The following is a 22,497-nucleotide window of genomic DNA, read 5'->3' as shown; positions in this document are numbered from 1 at the left end:
ATGGGTGTTGATTTTATATCCTGCCACTTTGTTGAATTCATGTACTAGTTCTAGAAGTTTCTTGGTAGAATTTTTTGGGTCTGCTAGGTATAGGATCATGTCATCAGAAAATGGTGCTAATTTAAGTTCTTCTATTCCTATATGTATGCCTTTAATTTCTTTTATCTGTCTAATTGCTCTGGCTAGTGTTTCAAGAACTATGTTGAATAGAAGTGTTGAGAGAGGGCATCCATGGCTACAGAGCAATAGTAATAAAAAACAGCATGGTACTGGGACCAAAACAAGCTGGTAGACAAATGGTACAGAATAGAGGACACAGAGACCAATCCACAAAATTACAACTACCTTATATTAGACAAAGGGGCTAAAAGCATGCATGGAGAAAGGATAGCATCTTCAACAAATGGCGCTGGGAGAACTGGAAATCCAGATGCAACAAAATGAAATTGAATCCCTTTCTCTCACCATGCACAAAAGTTAACTCAAAATGGATCAAGGAGCTAGGAATCAAACCAGACACTCTGCGGTCTAATAGAAGAAAAAGTTGGCCCTAATCTTGATCATGTGGAGGCAGGCCCCAAATTCCTTAATAAGACACCTTTAGCACAAGTGTTAAAAACAACAAATGGGACAAATTCAAATCAAAAAGTTTTTTTTTTTTCTCAGCAAAAGAAATAATGTGTGAGTGAATAGGGAGCCTATATCCTGGGAACAAATTTTTACCCCTCACACATCAGATAGAGCTCTAATCTCTAGAGTGTACAAAGAATGCAAAAAGTTAAACAAAAAAAAAATAATCTAATCAACAAATGGGACAAGGACCTGAACAGACACTTCTCAGAAGAGGATAAACAATCAAACAAATACATGAAAAACTGCTCACCATCTCTAGCAATCAGAGAATGCAAATTAAAACTACTCTAAGATACCATCTCACTCCAATAAGAATAGCAGCCATTATGAAGTCAAACAACAATAAATGCTGGTGAGGATGCGGGAAAAAGGTACACTCATACATTGCTGATGGGACTGCAAATTGGTGCATCCAATTTGGAAAGAGTATGTAGATTCCTTGGAAAGCTGGGAATGGAACCACCATTTGACCCAGCTATTCCCCTTCTTGGACTATACCCAAAAGACCTAAAAAGAGCATACTACAGGGACACAGCCATATCAATGTTTATAGCAGCACAATTCACAATAGCTAGACTGTGGAACCAACCTAGATGCCCCTCAACAGATGAATGGATTAAAAATGTGGATTTATACATAATGGAATATTACTCAGCACTAAAAAAATGACAAAATCATGGCATTTGCAGGGAAATGGATGGCATTAGAGGAGATTATGAGAATTGAAGTTAGCCAATCCCTAAAAACAAATGCCGAATATCTTCTCTGATATAAGGGGGGGGGCATGATTCAAAATAGAATAGGGAGGAAGAGCATGAGAAGAAGATTACCACTAAATAGGGAAGAGAGGTGGGAGGGAAAAAGAGGGCTAATTGAAGGGTAATTGCATGGAAATGGAAGGAGACCCTCATCCTTATACAGAATAAATGTATGATGTTGTGAGGAGAAAAAAAAAAAGAAATGTGTCACATTAAATTGAGTAGAGAGATGTGATGGGAAGGGGGGGGGGCCGAGGGGATAGGAAGGGCAGCAGAATAAAATAGACATTATTATTGCTGTATGTATATAGGTGACTGTATGACCAATGTGATTCTGCAACCTGTACAAACAGAAAAATGAGAAATTATACCCCATTTGATTCAAATGTATGAATTATGAAGATCATTGTACTGTCATGTGTAGTTAATAAAAAAATTGTGAATAAAATTAAACTTTTCTCTTTTTAAACTGATTATCTAATGTGTGTCTTAAAACTTTTCTCTTTATAGGCTGATTATCTAATGTGTTTCATAAAAAAGCATTTGCTAACACATTAACCTGGCTGATAGTTTTAGTTACTACATTTATCCTTCATGTAAGACATAAAATTCCATTTTTTAATCAAATATTTTAATAAATGCTCTTACCAAATCAATGGCCAAAAAAAAAGCTACATTCCAGAAATTAAGAATTTTAGTAAATATGGAGCCATTTTCATTTTGGTATTAGTAGGAAAGTGCTCAAACATGTCTTTTTTGCAATAAACTTGGATATTATTTGATATGTGTGTGTGTGTGTGTGTGTGTGTGTGTGTGTGTGTGTGGACTTACATTATAAATGATTTTCACATGTGCTTATTTAACCACTGAAAATTTTATTTTAGGGCACAATGAATAGTAGTTGTTAAATACTATTTTAAAAAATACTTAAATTTTCAATGATGTAAAAATATATATGTCTTAGTGATTTAAGTTGTTACCTTTTAAATACTAACTTTCTAAACATATAATTGTCTTTTGTCCACATTTACATTCTGCTGCATTGCACTCTCATAAGAACTTAGTTCTTTTTAATATTTTTAAATCTCTTGAATATTTTTATAGCAGCCTTCTATTTCACAAATTTCTTTCCTAGATTCACATTTATTTTTACTTATGAACTTCAAAAATTCTATAGAAAACATCAAATTAGTAACAATTTAGATGTTGAACTGTATTCTGTCAAAAATTTTCATTCGATTCAAATATGTTGCCTTGGGAAGATGGCCGCTGCATACAAAGGTTGCTGAAGTGCTGAGCGTGGTGCTCAGAGCAGCAGCTTTAATCGAGATTTCATGCAGCTTGTTAGAGCTCCTTTCACCATTAATCTGTAGTGGACCACTTTGCCAAGCAGCGGGAAGAACAAAGAGACCGAAAAAGAGCTGCTTGGCTCCCTGACGCTTGGCTGCTCAGAGCTGCGGGCGCTTTCGCTTTGCCCCGGGCAGAGAAGCTGAATGTGTAATCAGCAGTGGATTGTAAGTACCCAGTACCCGAGGCAAAGAAAGCTCAGTGCGCCCTGCCCTTTTTGTTTTTTGGTTTTTTTTTTGAATTATTTTTATACAGGGAGAGTTTGTGGATTGGAATTGTAGGCTGGGCTGTGGTTTCGGTGCTGAAAATCCACTCCGCGGGAGCCGCCATTTGCTTTTGGATCATGGTCTTGATGGCTCTGTATACATTGTCCGGCAGCCGCATCTAGAGGTTGGAGCTGGGTGGGCTGCCTGCCCAGTCCTGTTTTCCGAAGGCTGGGCCGCCGCATGTGCCTCAGTCACCTGTTCGCCACTGCACCTTCGGGCAGAGCATGCACTGGGGTCATTCTGCACCCCCCTGCGAGGGGCCCAGTGCTGCGGAGGAGGAGGGTGGAGAGCCACGGCAGCAGCCGCTTGGGTCCCGGGGGCCGGCACCGGGCTGAGAGCTGCGGAGGCCGCAGCCGTGGGGGCTCTGATACGGTCGCAGACAAGCGCGGCTCCCGTGAGCACAACCCAGAGGCAGAGGTGACGGTGGCAGGGTTTTATTTCTAGAAATCTGGACTGGAAACAGAAGCAGCAGTTTGTATAATCCCAAGAACTTGCTTAGGCCAGGAAGCTGTAAGGGTAACATGAATATCATTGAGGAGATCTAACATGGTGGCGGGTGCGGAGAGATCAAGTCTCTGACATCTTCAACTGTGGGAGCCGTAAATTGTCTAAATGCTGTTTGCTCAGGATCACTAGGCAATGCTGAGCTGACATGGATCTGGGGTGTACAGTCTGGGCCCCGCAGAACACACACACTGAGCCCGGATCGGCTGCGTTCAAGCTCCAGTTCGCCCGCTTCTAGTGACTCAGCACTAACTATTCCGCTGAAATAACTGATCGGCCCTTATGAACTTACAGAGGTAAAAGCCAACCGAGCCTTCATAGGCAGTGGCCACAGGTTTGAAACGGGGATTGCGAGAGACAGTCAGGACCCACCCGTTGCATTGGTCGCCCGACATAGGGAACGAATGGTCACCATTTGCATGGGATACCACCTTGGCAGAGAACTGAGGTCATGGGCGGAGGAGATAACTGCATTGAAACCAGCGCGACAGGGCTCCCAGGAGCAGCAGGCCTGGCGGGTAGCCAGTATTGTGGTGAGCATCACAGGTGAGCGCGGCCTGGCTTGAGGAAACACAAGAGAAGGCCCTGGACACTCAGGATTGGAGACCCGCCCAGTCTGAGAGAAAGAGCTGCTGCACTGTGAATGATTCCCACCTATTGAGAGGAGAAGCTTGGCCCAGTGGGCACAGCTCCACCTACTGGAAGAGAAGTCAATCGAACTCTAAGACTGCATTTATTATTATTATTCATTTTTTTTCTTTTTCTTTTTTTTCTATTTCTTTCATTTTCTATTTTTATATGTTGTTGTTCTTTAACTTTTTTCAATGTTTTTAATTTCTTTTTAATTTTTTTTATTTAATTATTATTATTTTTATTATTTTTTATAAATTTATTTTTTACTTTTTTTAATTTAAATTTTCATTTTTTATTATTAACATTATTATTTTTGTAAAAATTTTCTTTTTCTCTTCTTTTCTTTCTTTCTTTATTTTCTAATTTTTTTTGTTTTTGTTTCTTTTGTCTTTTCATTTCTTTTCAATTTTCTTATTCCCCCTTCCTTGAATTCTACCTGCCTACTCTCATTCTCTTTAGTGACTTCTTCCCTTCCCTTCTAATATCTTTCCTCCCAAGCATCAAATAAATTTATAAGAGTAAACAGTAACTCAGCAATTAAACAGATCAAGAAGTAATATGAGCAGCATAAAAAAGCAAGGAAGAAAAGGAGTACAAACAATGAAGGACAGCCTAAATATTCAGGAGGACCTAGAGTCAGCAGAAAAATGGTCATATAAAGAACTCAAGGAATACCTTAGACAGATGGAATGGAAACTTAAAGAGGATACGAGACAGCAAATCCAAACAGTGAAAGAACACTTTGAAAATGAATTACATAAACAGATAAAAGAAGAAGTTAAGCATCTTTATCAGGAGATAGAGATTATAAAAAAAAATCAAACAATAATTCTAGAAATGAAATTAACGATAAACCAAATTAAAAACTCAATTGAGAGTATCACTAACAGAGTGGAGCGAGTAGAAGCCAGAACGTCAGATAATGAAGACAAAATATATCATCTTGAAAAGAGCCTAGCCAATTCAGAAATGCTGGTTAAAAATCACGAGAAAAACATCCAAGAGATATGGGATAACATAAAAAAACCAAACCTAAGAGTCATCGGGATAGAAGAAGGTACAGAGATTCACACCAAGGGAATGAGTAACCTGCTGAATGAAATAATTACAGAAAACTTTCCAGAAATAAAAAAGGAAACAGATATACAAATTGTAGATGCATACAGGACAACGAGCACACAAAATCACAGTAGACCAATGCCAAGACACATTGTTATGAAGATATCCAATATACAGAACAAGGAGAAAATATTAAAAGCTTCAAGAGAACTCCCATTTTTACCCCGTATACAGATTGCAGAATCACATCAGTTGCACAACCATTGATTTACATATTGCCATTCTGGTGGCTGTTGTATTCTGCTGAAACATCCTGGCCTCTCCATCCCTGACTTTCTCCCTTTGAAGCATCCCTATACCCCATCTGCTTTATGACCACACTATTGACCATCACTAACTGTCTAGCATGAGATATTGATTGCATTGTTCCTTCTCTGACTATTGATACTTCTCCTTGTGGCACATACTCTTGATGCTCCTTTCCCAGATATTTTATCTTCATGCAGCTTCCAAGTGTTTTCCTTTTTCATATTTTCAGTTTTCCACTCTCCTCAGGAATGCACATGCTTTTCTTACCCTGATTAGTCAATATGATGCTCCATTATAATCCTCCACCTTCAATGACACTCAACTCCGTGGTTTCCTCTGTCAGTCAAAGACAAAAATAATCTTACCACTCAGTTAATCTCATCAGGGGATTAATTCACTGATTGGGTTAAGACTCATAACCCAATCATTTATCTTCTAAAACTTCTTGCATTGTCTCAACAGGAGCTTTCAGGGGTCACCTCTCATCCAAACCAAAACATCCACCAAAGCTTGTGCAGGGCTAGGTCATGGCTAAAATAAGGTACATCCTCATTCTAGTGTCTGGTTGTGTAATTCAGTGGCAAAGTACATCCAACCTGTTCAAGTTTCTTGGCTTGATAAACATCATAACTCAGAAAGAAGAAAGTGAATAGTAGCAGTATCTACCACATAAACATAAATCAGCTGTATAAATACAATAATAATCAATTAAACTTAATAAAAACTAAAAAATAGTAACAATAGATTAGGCAAAGAATAAACAGAATAAATTAGAATGTAAATTAATAAAAGAAAATTAATTATGTAAAGCAAAGATGAGAAATAAGAAAAGAGAAAAATCCATTTGAAGAAATTACAAATGCATTAAATACAGAGTAGTAAGGAAAATATAACAATATGTGTGTGTGTGTGTATGTGTATATATATATATATATATATATATATATATATATATATATATACTTTTTAAATGCATAAAAAATTCCTCCCAGACAAAATACTTTCAGGAAGACAACCCATTTTTGGTTATTTAACAATTGAATCCACCAAAAATACCAAGTTAGCAGCCTAAAAAGTGAAACCAATCATAGTTCCTTTGAGTTCCCATCAAGATGAACTAGGATATTGTGTGATATGCTGGCTGCACTGAGCTTCTCATTTCCTGTCATGGAGGTTAAGGGAATATTGATGGGGCAGGCCATATTCATGTTGGATAAATTCTATTTGCAAACCTGGGTGTATGGCAAAAGTCAAAATCATCCAAGCCTTTCCTTCAGCAGTTTCTGAACCCAACTGGTGGGCACACACTATTCCAAAGACTCATGCTCATGGGGGCGTGCCAAGTGACCTAGCCATGGTAAATCCCTGGAATGCGTGTGAAAAGTGGTGTAAGCTCTCCAACCACTGAGCTCCACTCTGAAGATAGGCCATGAGAATAGGATGAATCACCAGATGTAGTCTCTGAGCTCTCAGACATGGCTTCCATGTGCAACCACATGAGACTGAAATCACTCCTCCTCACATAGAGAAAGACCACATGTCAGTGAGGCCTCTAGGCCCTTCTGTGCCACTCTGTCACTGTGTTTGTGAAAGTCAGTCTTCCTATCTAAGACTGTAGGTGCTCACTTCCTTCACAGAATCAATGTGGAGGGTGGCCCAGGGACCTGGAATTATGAATAATTCATGTTTTATAATCCCAGCACAGTTTACCCCCTACAATAGGACCCTTGTCAAGATAATCCCAGGTTATAGCACTCTGAGAGCTTGTTGAGCAATGTGATGGATTCCTTTTCCAAAGCTCTCTTGTTGTGCAGGAGGAGTCCCTCTCAGAACATCTCCCCCCAAACTTGTTCTAAAGCTTGTAAGAACCATGCATTTCTCCAATGGTTATCCATTACATGGTTACCCCTGGGGTTGAAGTTTTAAATTGCTTTATACTTTTCTCTGGGCTGCCTTAATGATTCTCCATATCATTAACATTTCTCATCATTTTTTATTGGTTCCCAGTGTTTCCTCTTTTTCTTCTCAGAATACAGTTTTTCCTGTGTTCCTGACTCTTTTCACTTGCGGAGTCATAAATAGTTGCTGCAGTCTGGCTAGGCAAAATAAACGGGGCGGGGGGGGGGACAAGCAACTTGTGAAGGTTGAAACAGTGGAAGCCCCTTTATTGTAGGACAACAGAGGTATTTATACCTAACTCATTATACATAGCTTGTTTCAATTAACATCATCTAGATACATCAATTAGTCATTAAGGAATCCTCATCATCTTAATAATTACACACAGCTTAACTTAATTAACATCATCTAGATACAGCAGTCAGTCATTAAGGAATCTTCATCATCTTAATGGCTCACTGGCGTTACTTCTCAAACCACTCCTCCTGGCAAAGTGCCAGGTGCCATCTTGACTTGTCTGTGGCCCTCAACAAATAGTGTAGTTCTGTTCTGCTATTTGATTCCTCATCAAGAATACCTGGCAGGAAGTCCAAGCATAGATTAGATATATTTAGAGGAACACATAGCATTCTATAATTCCCAGTGTCATTTGGGCAATGTCAATATCTTACATCATCTATTTAGGGAGGTTGCCCAATCTACCTAAAGTGATGCAAATTTAAAATTGCATACCCATATTTTAACTATGAAGGCTAGAACCATTACTGAAACATATTGCATTAACTATGGTTTGTCTTATGATCCATTTATTTTTCAGTCTTAATTACATTTTTTTTTTTTACTGGATTCATTACTCAACTAAGACTTCGGATGATCTCATCTCATTTCTTACTCCATCTTCTGTGCTCTGACCCTTCCAATCTCAGGTCATGGGTCCTGAAGCAAATATCCTCAAGAAGCCAATTCAGATACTGGCCCATTATAGTAACTCTTAGAAATCATTCAGAAAAGACACATTCGGCTACACAAATTAAAAAACCTGGCATTTCTCAAATTTTTTTTTTGTCACATCATATACAGAATTCTGCCAATAACAAATTTTATTCTGATCAGTTACATGATAACTTCTATTGAGACTACTCACTTGATTATACTGTAGTTAATTCCATTTCTTATTTTTTCACAATTAATTTTCCTACATGTGATGGTAGAACTAAGACTTACCCGCTCCTAGTATAATGAATAACTCCATGTCTTACACCACAGCACTGCATTCTGAAAGTAGATTCTCCAACTGATTTGTTGAAGGAGGGAGTACCACATGACAGTAGAAACCTTCTCATTCTCTTTGTCAATACAACCATTGACATGAGTCTTTCTTCTTAGAGAGCCCACAACTCCGCCTGGTGGATGGTGGCAGTCGCTGTGCAGGCAGAGTGGAGGTCCTATACCAGCATTCCTGGGGAACTGTCTGTCATAACAACTGGGACCTGAAAGATACAGATGTGGTGTGCAGACAAATGGGCTGTGGAGTGGCCTTCAATGCCTTGCTCTATGCAGAATTTGGACTGGGATCTGGGCTCATCTGGCTGACGGACCTGGCATGCACAGGAGAGGAGGCCTACTTGTGGAAGTGCCCTGTCCTGGGCCAGGGAGAGAACAACTGCAGGCACTCTAAAGATGCAGGAGTCATCTGCTCAGGTATGGTCAGTGCATTCTCCACTACCTAAGAGAATGGAAAGTTCCAGGAAGTAGTGTCTGATCCCTGGGAGAATAAAGGATGAATTGTCCAGAGAGAAGTAAGATGCCCTTCCCTGAATCAGTAGATTCAGGGATGGCAGTGGATGATGATCTTCATTTAATAAAGTCTTTTTTTAAAATCCCAAATATGTCTTTTCCCTTCTTTTCCACTCTTACTTGACAAGATTTTTTTGTAGAGTATTTCAATTTAAAATCAATCTTCATAATTTAGTTTCTCTCATTTACTATTTTTAGGATTACATACAAAATTAGCACACACACTCTGTTTGCAGCAGTTTTCAAAAGACAGAGAAGAATAAGGTCCTACTTTCCTCTGTTGAATTGAGTGGTGTATATGTACAGTCAGAAGTATTTTTGCACTGGGTTAGTATTTATTTGGGCTCAGGGATGGGATTAAACACATCACTGGGGAATTTATGGATTATGGGAAAGTTGCAATTCTCCTTTCCAGATTTAGACATCAGAATTATCTGCTCATTTTCAGGAAGGGCCAGAGCAACTGTGAGCATTTTGCTCTGAGTCACAATTTCTCCTTTCTTTACTACAATAGATACTCTCTACATTTCTTTTTCAAGCAACTTGTGCATAAACTCATCTTGGGAGGTGCATTGAACACTATGCTTCCAGATCAATGTAGAAAGCAATAAAATATAAATGCTCATTTATTATGGTAAGAGATTACATAGTTTAAGACTCAAATTAAGGTGTTTATTCAGTGATCTACCACAAATACACCAAATAAACAGTTTTTACACACAAAGTGGTTTTATATGAGAAAATAAACTATGTTTATGAAAAGAAAAAGACCCAGGTAAGTGCCTGCTTTAAAAAATATATATGTTTTTAGTTATAGATGGACACAATACCTTTATTTTATTTATTTACTTTTATGTGGTGCTGAGGATGAACCCAGTGCCTCATATGTGTGAGGCAAGTGTTCCACCACTGAGCTACAACCCCAGCCCAAGGGCCAACCCAAATGCCTACTTTTTTGATAATAAAAAGAAAAGACACTGTGAAGGAGAGAGGAAAATAAGAGTTGCCCTTTCCCTTAATCCAAGCAATTCAGCATGAAGGAAGATGCATCCTTATTGGGAAATGGAAAGGTAATTACATCAGGCCTCAGACTTGAAACTCAGAACTATGTTGGTGCCCAGTAGAGACCAACAATCCTTGTCCCCATGCCAGTAACCTCAGATGGAGACTCTGGAAACTGTGGGCAGCAAAGAGACTGTCTCCACCACCACTCCTCCAAACTATCTTGACAGAAGGAAAATCAATACTTCACTTGCTAAGGAGCAGGACACAAGAGCAGAAACAAGATTTTGTTTTAGGGCACAATGCCAGGCCCATCATGGTGACACTCAGCACTCAGTAGGGATTACAGTCCTCAAAGGTGGGACAGAGCTCATAGAGAGAGCAAGACCTGTGTGCTGGTGGGACACACTCAAGAAGAGCCTATGGCTGGTTGTAGGAATCTTGGACTATGAGTCCTACATGGACTCATGGTCATCAGTAGGCAACTGAAGACCTTGGTCACAGCACTGAGGGCCTTGGTCCTTCCCCAGTTCTATGTTGCCTTGGCACGCTGTGGTCTCAGTATGTGACATAGCATTGCAGCATTTGTGGCCACAGGACCTCCCTCCTAATTGCTTCCCAAAGCACCAGGCAGCACACTATGGAGAGATTTAAGTCTCTGCTTAGGGGTGAAAATTTCAGATTTGACCTGGACCCTTTGAGCTCTTATCATTACGTATTATAATACAGTTCTCAGGGATAAAAGATAAAGAGTCTCAAGGAATCAAGACAAAAGAAACAAACAACATATAAGGGTGTCCTAATTCATCTGGTGGTGAACTTCCCAACAGGAAGTTGTTCTGTTCCGACAGGAACAGAAGTGAGTGCCATGAGATTTTCATAGAATTGAATAAAAAATCTTCCAATAAAAAATATAGAACATGCCAAAACCGTACTTTTCAAACAATGGAAATACAAAGATATTATCAGATACCCCGCCCCCCAAATTCTCATACAATACAGCAATCCACTGCTGAGCATACCTTCAAAGGAAATGAAATCAAGATATTGAAAAGACATCTGTACTCCCGTGTTTATTGCAGCATAACTGACAGTACTTAAGAATCGGAAACAATCTAAGAGTCCATCAACTAACAAATGGATACAATGAACTATATTTGCATAGTGGAATACTCTTCAGTCAAAAAGAAAAGAAAAGAAAAGGAATGAAAACCTTGACCTGAAAATCATTAGGTTAAGTAAAATAACTCAGGCCATGAAGGACAAGGGTCTTGTAATCTCATTATATGTCAAATATGAAAGATTTGATCTAATAAAAGTTTAGAAGTTTAAACTAGAATTTTGATTACTATAGGATGGAAAGTGTAGGGGTTAAAAATGTAAGGCTACAGAATGATCAATCTCTTATAGGTTTTACTTAGATAGGAACAAGAAGTTCTAGTGCACCATTGCATAGTTGGGTGACTGTAGATAACAATAAGAAACTTATTTCAAAAAGCAAGAAGAGAGCATATTGAAAATTTTCACAGAAAGAAATGAACAGTGTTTGAGCAAACAAGATAACACAATGTACACATGCATCAAGAGATCTATTTACTCCATTAATACGTATACTATTTTTGTTTGAGGTATCAGTTGAAATAAATTTAATTTAAATGAAAAAAGGAGGAAAATGCTACAAGTGACAAGATATGGGGGAAGGTTATGTAGTTTATATGTGATGGATGCAGTAATACAAGAGAGGTGCACTGAGAGGTAAATTTGATAAGAATGAGAAGGGAACAAATAGAACATTCTGAGAAAGACAGAGGAAGCTTATAGTGCCTGGGCTTAAGATCCTGGTTTAGGGTAGTGACTCCGTGTACATTTGTGTGAATTCTGTACACCTTCGCTATATAAAAGAAGAAGAAGAAATTATAAGAGTGACTCAAAGTTGAGGTATTGAGGATAGAATGGGGGGAGAAAAGGCCCCGTGGACGACACCTTTTAAGACATGAAACTTGCCCAAGGAAGCAATGTGTCCTTGAAGCAAAGAATCAGTCAAGGATATATCTAACTCCAACTTTTTAATTTACTCTAGTGAGAATGAGTCATGTGAATCAATGGACCTCTGCAGAAGCAATTTTTCTTTCTTTTCCCAACCAGATTGCTCATAAAGTTCAAATGGCTTGAAATGGTTTGTTTTTGTCTGCATTGTTTCCTTGAAATTGACACCCAGCACCTAAAAATATTTCTTCAACATAGCAAATTCTGAAAAGAAATTAGTATTTGAATTAGAAAACAGGGAAGCAGACTCTGAATACTCTCCTCAAATACCTGTTTCCTGTATCAGGCCTCAGTGGAAAGTTTAGATTATGTCTCATTTGAAGACCCCTCTGTCCCGTTTTACCTTTCCTGCTTACAAACATTTTTGCCATTTGTGGGGCTTCCAATTATTAGTCTACTTATCCTCTTCCTGTGCCTCAAAGGGAAATTCATGCAGCAGCTTTCAGAGATGACTGGGATATAGGGCCAGTTGGGTTTTCAAAGAAGATACTGGGATCTGTGTGCACCTCTACCTGGCCAATGTCTCCACATCTGATGGAGACATTACCACCTATTCAGATGACACAGTTCTGTACCCTAAAATTATAGTAAGATTGTGAAGTCATGGGTGAGGAAACAGATGGATACAGAAACAAGGCTTATGATCAAAACCCTAGAGAACTGATTGTATGAAGATGAGTCCCAGCTACAGCAGGGTTCAGGAAGCAATCTTGCTTTTAGTGATAGAAACAAAAGTGAGATCTTGATGAAAGATGTTGAAAATCAACCTGGCCACCCTGCCTCTTTTGTTTACCTGGATCAATTTGAACCTGAAAGTTCTAATAGTGATGGGAAGTCAGAGAGGCCATTTCCATAAGATGAAAGAGCCCTGGTTTTCTTAAAGCTGGGATGTGGAGAATTGGGGATCTCCCAGGAGCTGATACAGGTACATAAACAGTAGTTTCCTGAAGACCAGATCCCTACAAGCCCTTCTTGGGCTTGACTGAAGTGTTTTTGCAAATGAATGCAGTTTGTAAATTGGAGGTTACCTCTGTGAAATAAGAGTAGAAATGAGCAAAGAAAATGATATATCCTCAATGACAGGGGCTGGAGAATGAAGTAAGGGACAGCTGAGATGCTGGGAAGTTGAAGCCAGAGGAACTGTTTCTGAGAGGCAGAAATGAGGTCATGGTGGAAAGATCTGGATGACACAATGTCTCTAACCTCTACCAAGTCACTTACTCTCACCAGGTCTGTCTTCTCTGTCAAGACATAAGGATGTAGCATATGAGCATCTTCAACAGTATATCATTTTTAGCAACTTATAACACACTTAACACTGTCAACAGCATTTATCACTGTGGAGCTTTAAGTAGCCATGAAAAAGGCCTTTATGTTGAGGAATTTAGGGTACTAGACAATTCAGATAGAGAGTATTAGGAAGGGAAATTGAGACTGAGGATGAATTTAGTATAAACACCCTAGTACTTTATTTATTTATACAGGAATATAACACAAGATGTGAGCTGCCCATCTATTTCTCCCTATTAGAGAAGCCACCAAAAGAGTCATTTTCTGCCATGTGCCAAACACACACTCTGCACCTTCAGTTCTTTATAGTGCCAATCCTGCAAGTTTCTTAGGCCACAGAGCAGGACCATATTCCTTGGTTGCTGTGGGCTTTGATGCATCCTCCTTTTGGACTGAAGCATGAGTGGGTCTCTAATTCTTTCTGATTTATGACACAAAAAGAAAAAATTGTTCTTTAGTGTTCAATATGTAGTGTCAAACATTAAGGTTTTGAAGTTACTTTCAATTTTAGCTGTGTTGTTCCTTTGAAGTTTTCATGGAATTTGTTTACTTGTGTTAATTCTCCATTCAGTGGTTCTTGGTAAAATTTTCTTTCTCTGCTATCCCTCCTATATACACATAAGTCCTAATATCTTTCAGGTGAGATTTGGAAGAACAATTTCCTTTAACAGGACAAGGAGCTGGAGAGTAGCTTCAGTGTCAGCCCAGTCTTCACCCTGGAAATTCAACCCCTGTCCTCAGATGAGTCAGACACAAGCTGAGTGAGGAGCTCAAGTCAGGCTCTGCCTTGGCCCTCATGTGGAGAAATGTTAGGCACAAGACACAAAAAGAAATATTGATACTGTTTCAAAGAAACACATAGATGGCTCTGGTGAACCCAAAATCTATGTACCTCACATGACAATATCTATGGAATTATTTCAACATTAAGACATGTCATGAAAATACCCGTCTCATGCAGATATTGAAATGTCCTTACCATGCCTCATGCAATTTCAATTTGTGGTCATGACTGAAACAACATGCAACCATGGGGATAAATAAAGAACTACTTCTTCTTTTCTTTTCATGTCATTTTCGCCAATTACTGCTTTCTCTATAGGGACTAAGGCAAATGTGCCTCCTCTTACCAGTCTTACTTCTCTTGGAACAGATGATTAGACTGGGATGTGGCTCTGTTTTCTGAGTGTGATGCATCACAGGAGGAGATTCAAAAATCTTCACTGAAACATCACAGATTTAGAAGAAGAGCCTGTTACTATAGCAGAAAGGATGTGAGGAATTTTCATTCTGCTGTTTTGCAATGAATTCTTCAGTCATATTCTAAAGTCTGTCATCCATATTCCTAATCCAACCTGACTCATGTCCTCAGAAGAGGGAACATAGTGACAGACACAGAGAAGAGGGACAGGTAAGCACAGAGGGAGCAACTAAAGTGATGCATCTGTGAGCCAAGGTACACCAAGGACTGTCATTGACCAGCAAAAGTGAGGGAAGGCAAGGATGGATCCCTTCCTACAGTCTTGAGAGAAGGAGCCAACCTCACTAAAACTCTCAGTCCCTACATTTGTCCTCCACAACTTTGAGGTAGAAAAATTGTGTTTTAAGCAAAATCGTAGTGACATTGATTCCTTACCCAATTCTAGACCAATGAAAGGATTTGTGTTATATCAGATAATTGAAAGACTTTAGTCAATATGGAAAAGTTATGTTAGAGGACATACTGAAAATGTTATATTAAAAAGAAAGCCCTAGAATGGGTTTTCTTTATAATCCCTCTGATATTTTCTAAAGAGCGGGTATCATTTGTTCTCCATGAGTATGACACTTTTTAATATTTATTTTTTAGTTGTAGTTGGACACAATACTTTTATTTCACTTATTTATTTTTATGTGGTGCTGAAGATCCAACCCAGGGTCTTGCACATGCAAAGGGAGTACTCTCTGCTAAGCCACAACCCCAGCCCCGGTGTTTTTACTCTTTTTGACATATACATATTTGACTATACAGGAAAATACCAGAGACTAATTTTCTTTCATTTAATATCTATCCCTAAAATATCTAACACTATAAGCATATATAGTCTAATAATTTTAAAATATTATTATTTAAAATTAAATGTAGGTATGTGAATGATTTTATGAGTACTGAATTTCACATACATATACACATGTTTGTATTCAATTCCAATCCACTCTAAGCTTATTATTTAATAAAAATATAATTTTTAATAATTTTTAACATATCTCATACATAATTGCTCCCTTCACACCAGCCTTCTGTCATAAATGTCCTTGATCCATGGACACACTTAATTTTTATCAAGAAATTTCAAGTCCTTTGGAAAACAGAATTAACAACTTGGATATTGAACTGTTTCAGCAAATAAGTGCATTTCCTAAAGGAAACAGAATTGACCATTAAAAGGATAATATAGTTATTAACCACCATCATAAAATTACTGTAGTTGCATTTACATAGATCCCACATATTTGCTCATCCTAATATTCTGCTGAGCATCTCTTTCTTTGGGAAGCCAGTCCTCATGATAATAATTAGGTGCATTTGATGTGCTCATTCATACCATTCCACCTACTCTGGTTATAGTGGTGGGCCAATAACACAGGTAGAGTCAGCTGAAGTCTTTGCCCTGATTTTACCCTCTTGTGGATCCAGCAGCGCACTAGGACCCACATTCTCAGCTCTATGCGTAAGTTAGTTCTGAAGAGCTAAGAAAAAGAAGCAGGGATTGGGAAGGAATATGGGGATTGGGGGTCTTGGAAGCCTTAGGTCCCTATTCATCACACTTCCCTTTAGAAGTTCATGTGAACTCTGGCAGGCTTGTGTATCAAATCTGTTTGAATTGGTTCACCTATTGTGATTTTGTTTTATTTTTCATTTATTTAATTTTATATTTATGAAATTCATCCACAGTTGACTTAACAGATCATTTTATTGCAATCCATCCTATTTATATTTACACCACTTTTTAAAATTCAGTTTACATACATTGTTAGGGCCTTGAGTTGCATAACTATCCGAGAAGAAAAATGTAACCTGAAGATGACAGCCTCCCAGGTGAGACAGAGAGCTGAGGCTGAATTGTTTGTAATGAGAATTTTCAGTAAGAGATTCAGCATTTGATATTATATTTAATGTTTTATTTTTCAAAAAATCCTCACACATTATGTGTGCTTCATATTATGCCTCAAAGTCAAATTAGAAGTTTCCACTGTAAATGGTGTTTATGGCCTTGAGGGAAAAATGCACAGCAGTTATCTTAAGAGACCATATAAAACAGACATTGTTGATAAGTTCTACCAATTTAGACCTCTTAAATAATCTGTAGGCCTTGAAATATTCCATTCCCTAAGATACCAGAGGGAGGGCTACTATAAACAAATAGTTGGCAATTATGTGTCCATACACTATAGACACAGATGAAACAACCTCAACATTCAAACCGCTAAGATTTCAAGATTGTAGGTTGTGCAGACTGAGTGGTAGGTTCAATATGGCACCTTAGTTTTACTTGAGAATATAGTCTTTATAAGAAAGAGAGGTGAAAGGAAGAGTGAACAATAAAATTGTGGCACTATTTATCTCAACCATCTGGTAATGGAAATGAAGAAGGGGAACTTTTTTTCTCCACATCTCTTTATAACATTGACATATTACCAAAATTGATACATAATTTTGCAAATAGAACTAATGAGGATTTCTAAACAACTATGATATAAGAATTGCCTATTTATCTGAAGAACTGTGGACCATGATAATACCCACTTTCAATAGAAAGGTTTTTGGTTTTATAGAACAATGTATACTAGCATCTAAACCACACTTTGACTGTTGTGTTTATATTTCATTAAGTGTAACAGAGTAAATCATCTTCCAAAAATACTGTCTGTATTGATGGTAGCTGGCTCTAATGTATAAAGCATGTCTTTTTCAAAAAGTTGTTTCAAGGATTTTTGACATATGTTACTTTATAATACAATGCTCAGAACATAATAAATCCTCAATGTGTTTTTAAAGGTAAATAAGTGTATTGCTGAGTTTGTAACAATACTGCCCACTGAAGATCTCAGGATCTCTGTTCTGTACAATGACAGATGCTCCGTTGATCATCTCAGTGTATGTACTTGGTAAATTTTACTCTTTGCACTCTCAGGCTATGGCTGGATTAGGTCTCAATCATCAGTGAAGAATAGCAGAGTAAAGGTGAAACCTGAATTGGGTGATCTATTTCTTTATCTGAAATGCTTCCAATTTTTATTAATGAAAATTATACAATTGTCTCTGCAAACAGTTTGACATTGCAATAGAATTCAGTGCCCAAGACAAAGATTCCCTCTTAAAATTTTATCTAGAGGGCACTGTACTAAGATATCACAATGGATTATCTAAGAGAGAATTGGGATGTAATGTTCTATCTCAACTCAGACATTCTAAATCTTGGATACTAGAAATGGGCCATATAGAATGAAAAAATAAATAAAAAAGGAAATAATGCCACTGAAGGCAAGACTATGTTTCTATTTGAGCTGAAACTACAATCAGTCATGCAAAACTGGTGGCCCTCTCTGGTGGTGCTGATGTTGACCTTTAATGTGAAGGTAGAACTGTGTGGAAACCAGAGTTCACAGAGAAGAAGACCTGGCTGCATCCACAGGCAGAGCCTTCAGCCAGTCAGGTTTCTGTTCCGGAGGCTGATATTTGTTGTTTTTGTCATTGAATAACTGTACTGATGACTAATTTTTATGATAAACCTGCAAGTCTCATACTCTTTAAAATATAACCTCCAAAAGATTAGTGAATTCAGACACTTGTTCATAGAATTCATATTTTGGCACCATCTGTTAAATCCACTCCCAGAAACCAACAATGGAAAATGAAAGATTTTACAGTATTACCTGTGACTTGTAGCTTCCAATTCTATTCCCTGACACTTCTTGTTGTTTTTTCTCCCATAGGATTTGTGCGTCTGATTGGAGGACATAGACTTTGCTCTGGGCAAGTGGAAGTGAATTCTAGAGGAGAGTGGATTCCAGTATCTGATAGGAATTTCACATTATCCACAGCCCAGGTCATCTGTGCAGAGCTGGGGTGTGGCAAGGCTGCATCTGTCCTAGGGAACCTGCCATTCAAACAGGGTGGTGAACAGGTCTGGGCTGAAGAGTTCCAGTGTAAGGGACAAGAACCTGGGCTCTGGTTCTGCCCCAGAGTGCCCTGTCCTGGAGGAAGCTGCCACCACAGGGGGGCTGTGCAAGTTGTTTGCTCAGGTGAGACTCAAAGCAGGACCTTAACCTCCCTATGCACTCTGTGGGGGTAAGAAAAATGTAGGATGTTGCTAATCCTGTCTTCTACCAGGATATACAGATGTTTGTCTCATGAAAAATGGCAGTTCTCAGTGTGAGGGTCATGTGGAGATGAAGACCTCTGAAGGCTGGAGAACACTCTGTGCCTCCCACTGGAATATGGCCAATGCCAAAGTAGTTTGCCATCAGCTGGGCTGTGGAGTCGCCATTTCCACCCCAAAGGGAGAGTACTTTGTGGAAGGAGGAGATGAGATCTGGAGAGACAGATTCCACTGCTCAGGGTCTGAGTCCTTCCTGTGGAATTGCCCTGTGACTGCCCTGGGTGTTCCTGCCTGTGCCCATGGAAACACAGCCTCTGTGGTCTGTTCAGGTAAGTTGTCTGCTCAGGTGAAACTCTCAGCAGGAACTTAACCTCCATACACACTCTGTGGGCAAGAAAACGTGGGATGTTGCTAAAACCCTGTCTCCTATCAGGATATACAGATGTTCAGCTCCTGAAAAATGGTCAGGACTGATTGGTACTTGAGTGACATGTGTGAGAGCAGACAGTGTGGAGAACTGTGGAGAACTTCAAAAGTGAGGCATTGAGTGGTGAAATATGGTTCTTCTCAATGATCATCCATCTTTCAGGCCCTGTGAAGGGGTATTATGAGGAATGGTTTTAAGTAAGCATTATTATTATTTTTTATAATTCATAGAGAACACTGTATAATAATGAATAATAGCTCTGTCCAGTTTCTCACCCTGAACAATAAGAGATCATCAGCTGTTCCCAGAAGTCACCTGCAGATACCTCAGTCACTGTGTCTCCATCCCCTCCAAAGAAGACCACTCTAAATTCTACTGTGAAAGAAAATTTTTTTCAGGATTTGAGCTTTAGGTAAAGTTATAGCATGTTCTCTCTTTATGTCTACTTTGACTCAACATAATATTTAGAATTTACCTATCTTTTTATTTTTAGCCTAATCTCATTTATTTTTATTGCTGTAGGGTTTTCAGTCAAATAACACAGGATCATGTATTAATCCATTCAAATTATATGGAGATTTGAGTAGTTTGCACTTTTTGAGTACCCAAATAATGATCCTACAAATTACCATGTCAATAACTTTTGGTGCAAATATGGATATATTTGTATATGATTTTTAATCCAGGCCTTCTCCTATTATGGTATTCTTTCTGGAGTCAGATTCTTGTTCTTAATGAAGCATAGCATATCAATATTTCCTGTACCCTTAGTGTTCTAATGCCCTTTTAAATAGAACTTTAGTACCATAAGATCATAAAAATATTCTCCAAGAGTATCACATAGAAGTTTAGTTACATTTCTTTTACATATAATGGCACAACCTTTCTGGGGTTGGTATTATACTTAGGGAGTGTGGTGTAAAAAAATCTTTCACATTATTGGTTATACATCCATTTGACTCAGAATCATTACTGAAAAGCCTTCCCCCACTGTTGTGTCATCTTTGAAATACACAGTATGCATATATTTCTGACTCATGCTCTATGCTCTGTTCTGTTCCATTCTGTCATTTTCTATGCTTGTAGCCATGCACACCTCCTTAATTATAACTTTATAGCATGTCTAACTTTTTTAAAGACTACTTTAAAGAAACTGCTCTAATTGTGTTGTTTTTTTCTGCCCAGTGTATTGTTCATAATTGGTCTTATGCATTTCACATAAATTTTACAACAACTTGATATATTTAATTCAATAATTCAGTTGATATAGTTAATTCAATAATCACATAATGGTATTTATATTGAGTTTGCTTTTAATGTAAACATCAATATGGAGCTAACTGTCTTACAAGGTATATCTCTAATTTCTCTCAGAGATTATACATAACTCTTAATAGGCATACTCTTGGTGTTTTAGGTTTATGATGCTATTTTATGTGTTGTTTTTTAGTGAAATGTCCTAGATATTAATGTTTTAGTAAGCTTTTTTGTACTGTGACAGAAAGGCCTGACAAGAAGGAGAAAAAGTTTATTTTGAAGCCAAACATTTCAGAGGTCTCAGTACATAGATCCCCTACTCCATTTTGGGGATCGGATGTAAGGTGGAATATCATGGTAGAAGAGTAGAGCAGGGGAAAGAAGGTCATCAGAAGGCCACCAAGAAGCAAAAATAAAATGAACTCTTCTCAACAAGGACAAAATATAAACCCTAAAGACACGCTCCCAGGGACCCATCTCATCCAGATACACACTACCTGTCTACACTCACCACTCAGTTAATATCAGAGCATTAATGTGCTAATTAGCTAATGGTCTCATAACCTAATCATTTTACTTGTAAACTTTCTTTCATTGTCTCACGCATGAGCTTTTGGGAGACACCCACTATTTAAACCATAACAACTAGGTTTCATCTTCACATTTTTTGTGGCTTTGTTTTTCTTTTTTCTCTTTCATTCATTTACTTAATGGATTATTTGAGAATTCTGACTAAACTTCAAAGACAGTATAAAATTCCCAGATAACCTTAACGCAAATTCCCCAATGCTATATTTTTCTATATTATCTCTCATTCTGCAACATTTATCCCTGAATATATAAAATATTTCTGAGTGAATAGTTAAGAGTAGATGGATAAGATGGTATGTTCCATTACTCTTAAAATATTTTCAAGAATTGTTTTACATAACCACAGTGTCATTGCCAAATTCCATAAATTAACCTGTTGACTTCCACATATGATGAAGAACATGTTGTACTTTTCTTTCTGTGTCTGGTTATTTAACGTAACATAATGTCCTACAATTCCATCCATTTGATGCAAATGGCAGGATTCCCTGCTTCTCTATGCCTATATTTATACCACAATTTCTTTATGAATTTCTCTTGCAATGGGCATCTGATTCCATATGTAGCTTCTGATTTCATACTGTATCTTCTGATTTCAGACTGTAGCTCTTGTGTATAATGCCACAATAAACATGGGAATATAGGATTGCTGTTTCACAGTAAATGTAATTGTCCTAGTTGCTACTGTTTATAATACATTCCTCCCCCCAAAAATAGCAACCCAAATAAAAAATACATTTCATTTTGCCCATTATTTCCAGATTCATAAATTTGGCAAAGGCTATTGGTAGTTGCCTCTTGAAGTCTCTCGTGAGGTTGCACTTAGATCTCATCTGGAGCTGAGCTCATTGAAGACAACCAAGATGGTAATTAAGGATAGTTCATTCACATGGCCAGAAGCTGGAAATTCAACTGACAGAGCCTCATGTAAATGCTATCTCCCATGTGATTATCTCTACAAAGAGTAGATTTCCCATAAAGTATATATCCTAAGCCAAGAGGAGGAGGCATGACTTTCTAAGCTAGGTTCCTAAGTCAAGCTGTGCTGGCTTCACCACATTCTATTGCTTATAGACAACTCACCCCTGTCAGCCCAGATTGGAGGGCAGGAGGAATGGACTGCAGAGGTCAATGGATCGATGTCACAGATTTTGTGGGTATTTTTTAAAATGACAGGTGTGTTAGATAACTCACTTTTTGTATTTTCCACTTTATACTTTTACACTATCTCTTATGGCCTTAATACCTAAAACTTGTAGAGTATATAGGAATGTGAGCTTCTCTCACCATGTCTCTTAGTATCCTATTATATTTCC

At 38.1% G+C, this 22,497-nt stretch overlaps 1 pseudogene; it reads left to right on the top strand.

Moving 5' to 3' along the window:
* The first annotated feature begins 3,184 nt into the window (after positions 1-3,184).
* Positions 3,185-22,497, top strand: part of LOC143641630 (antigen WC1.1-like) — a 56,499-nt pseudogene continuing 37,186 nt past the window's right edge.

This window comes from Callospermophilus lateralis, chromosome 4, assembly GCF_048772815.1.
Source record: "Callospermophilus lateralis isolate mCalLat2 chromosome 4, mCalLat2.hap1, whole genome shotgun sequence".
Taxonomy (NCBI): domain Eukaryota; kingdom Metazoa; phylum Chordata; class Mammalia; order Rodentia; family Sciuridae; genus Callospermophilus; species Callospermophilus lateralis.
The sequence above is the reverse complement of the archived record's forward strand: the minus strand, read 5'-3'. Positions and strand labels throughout refer to the sequence as shown.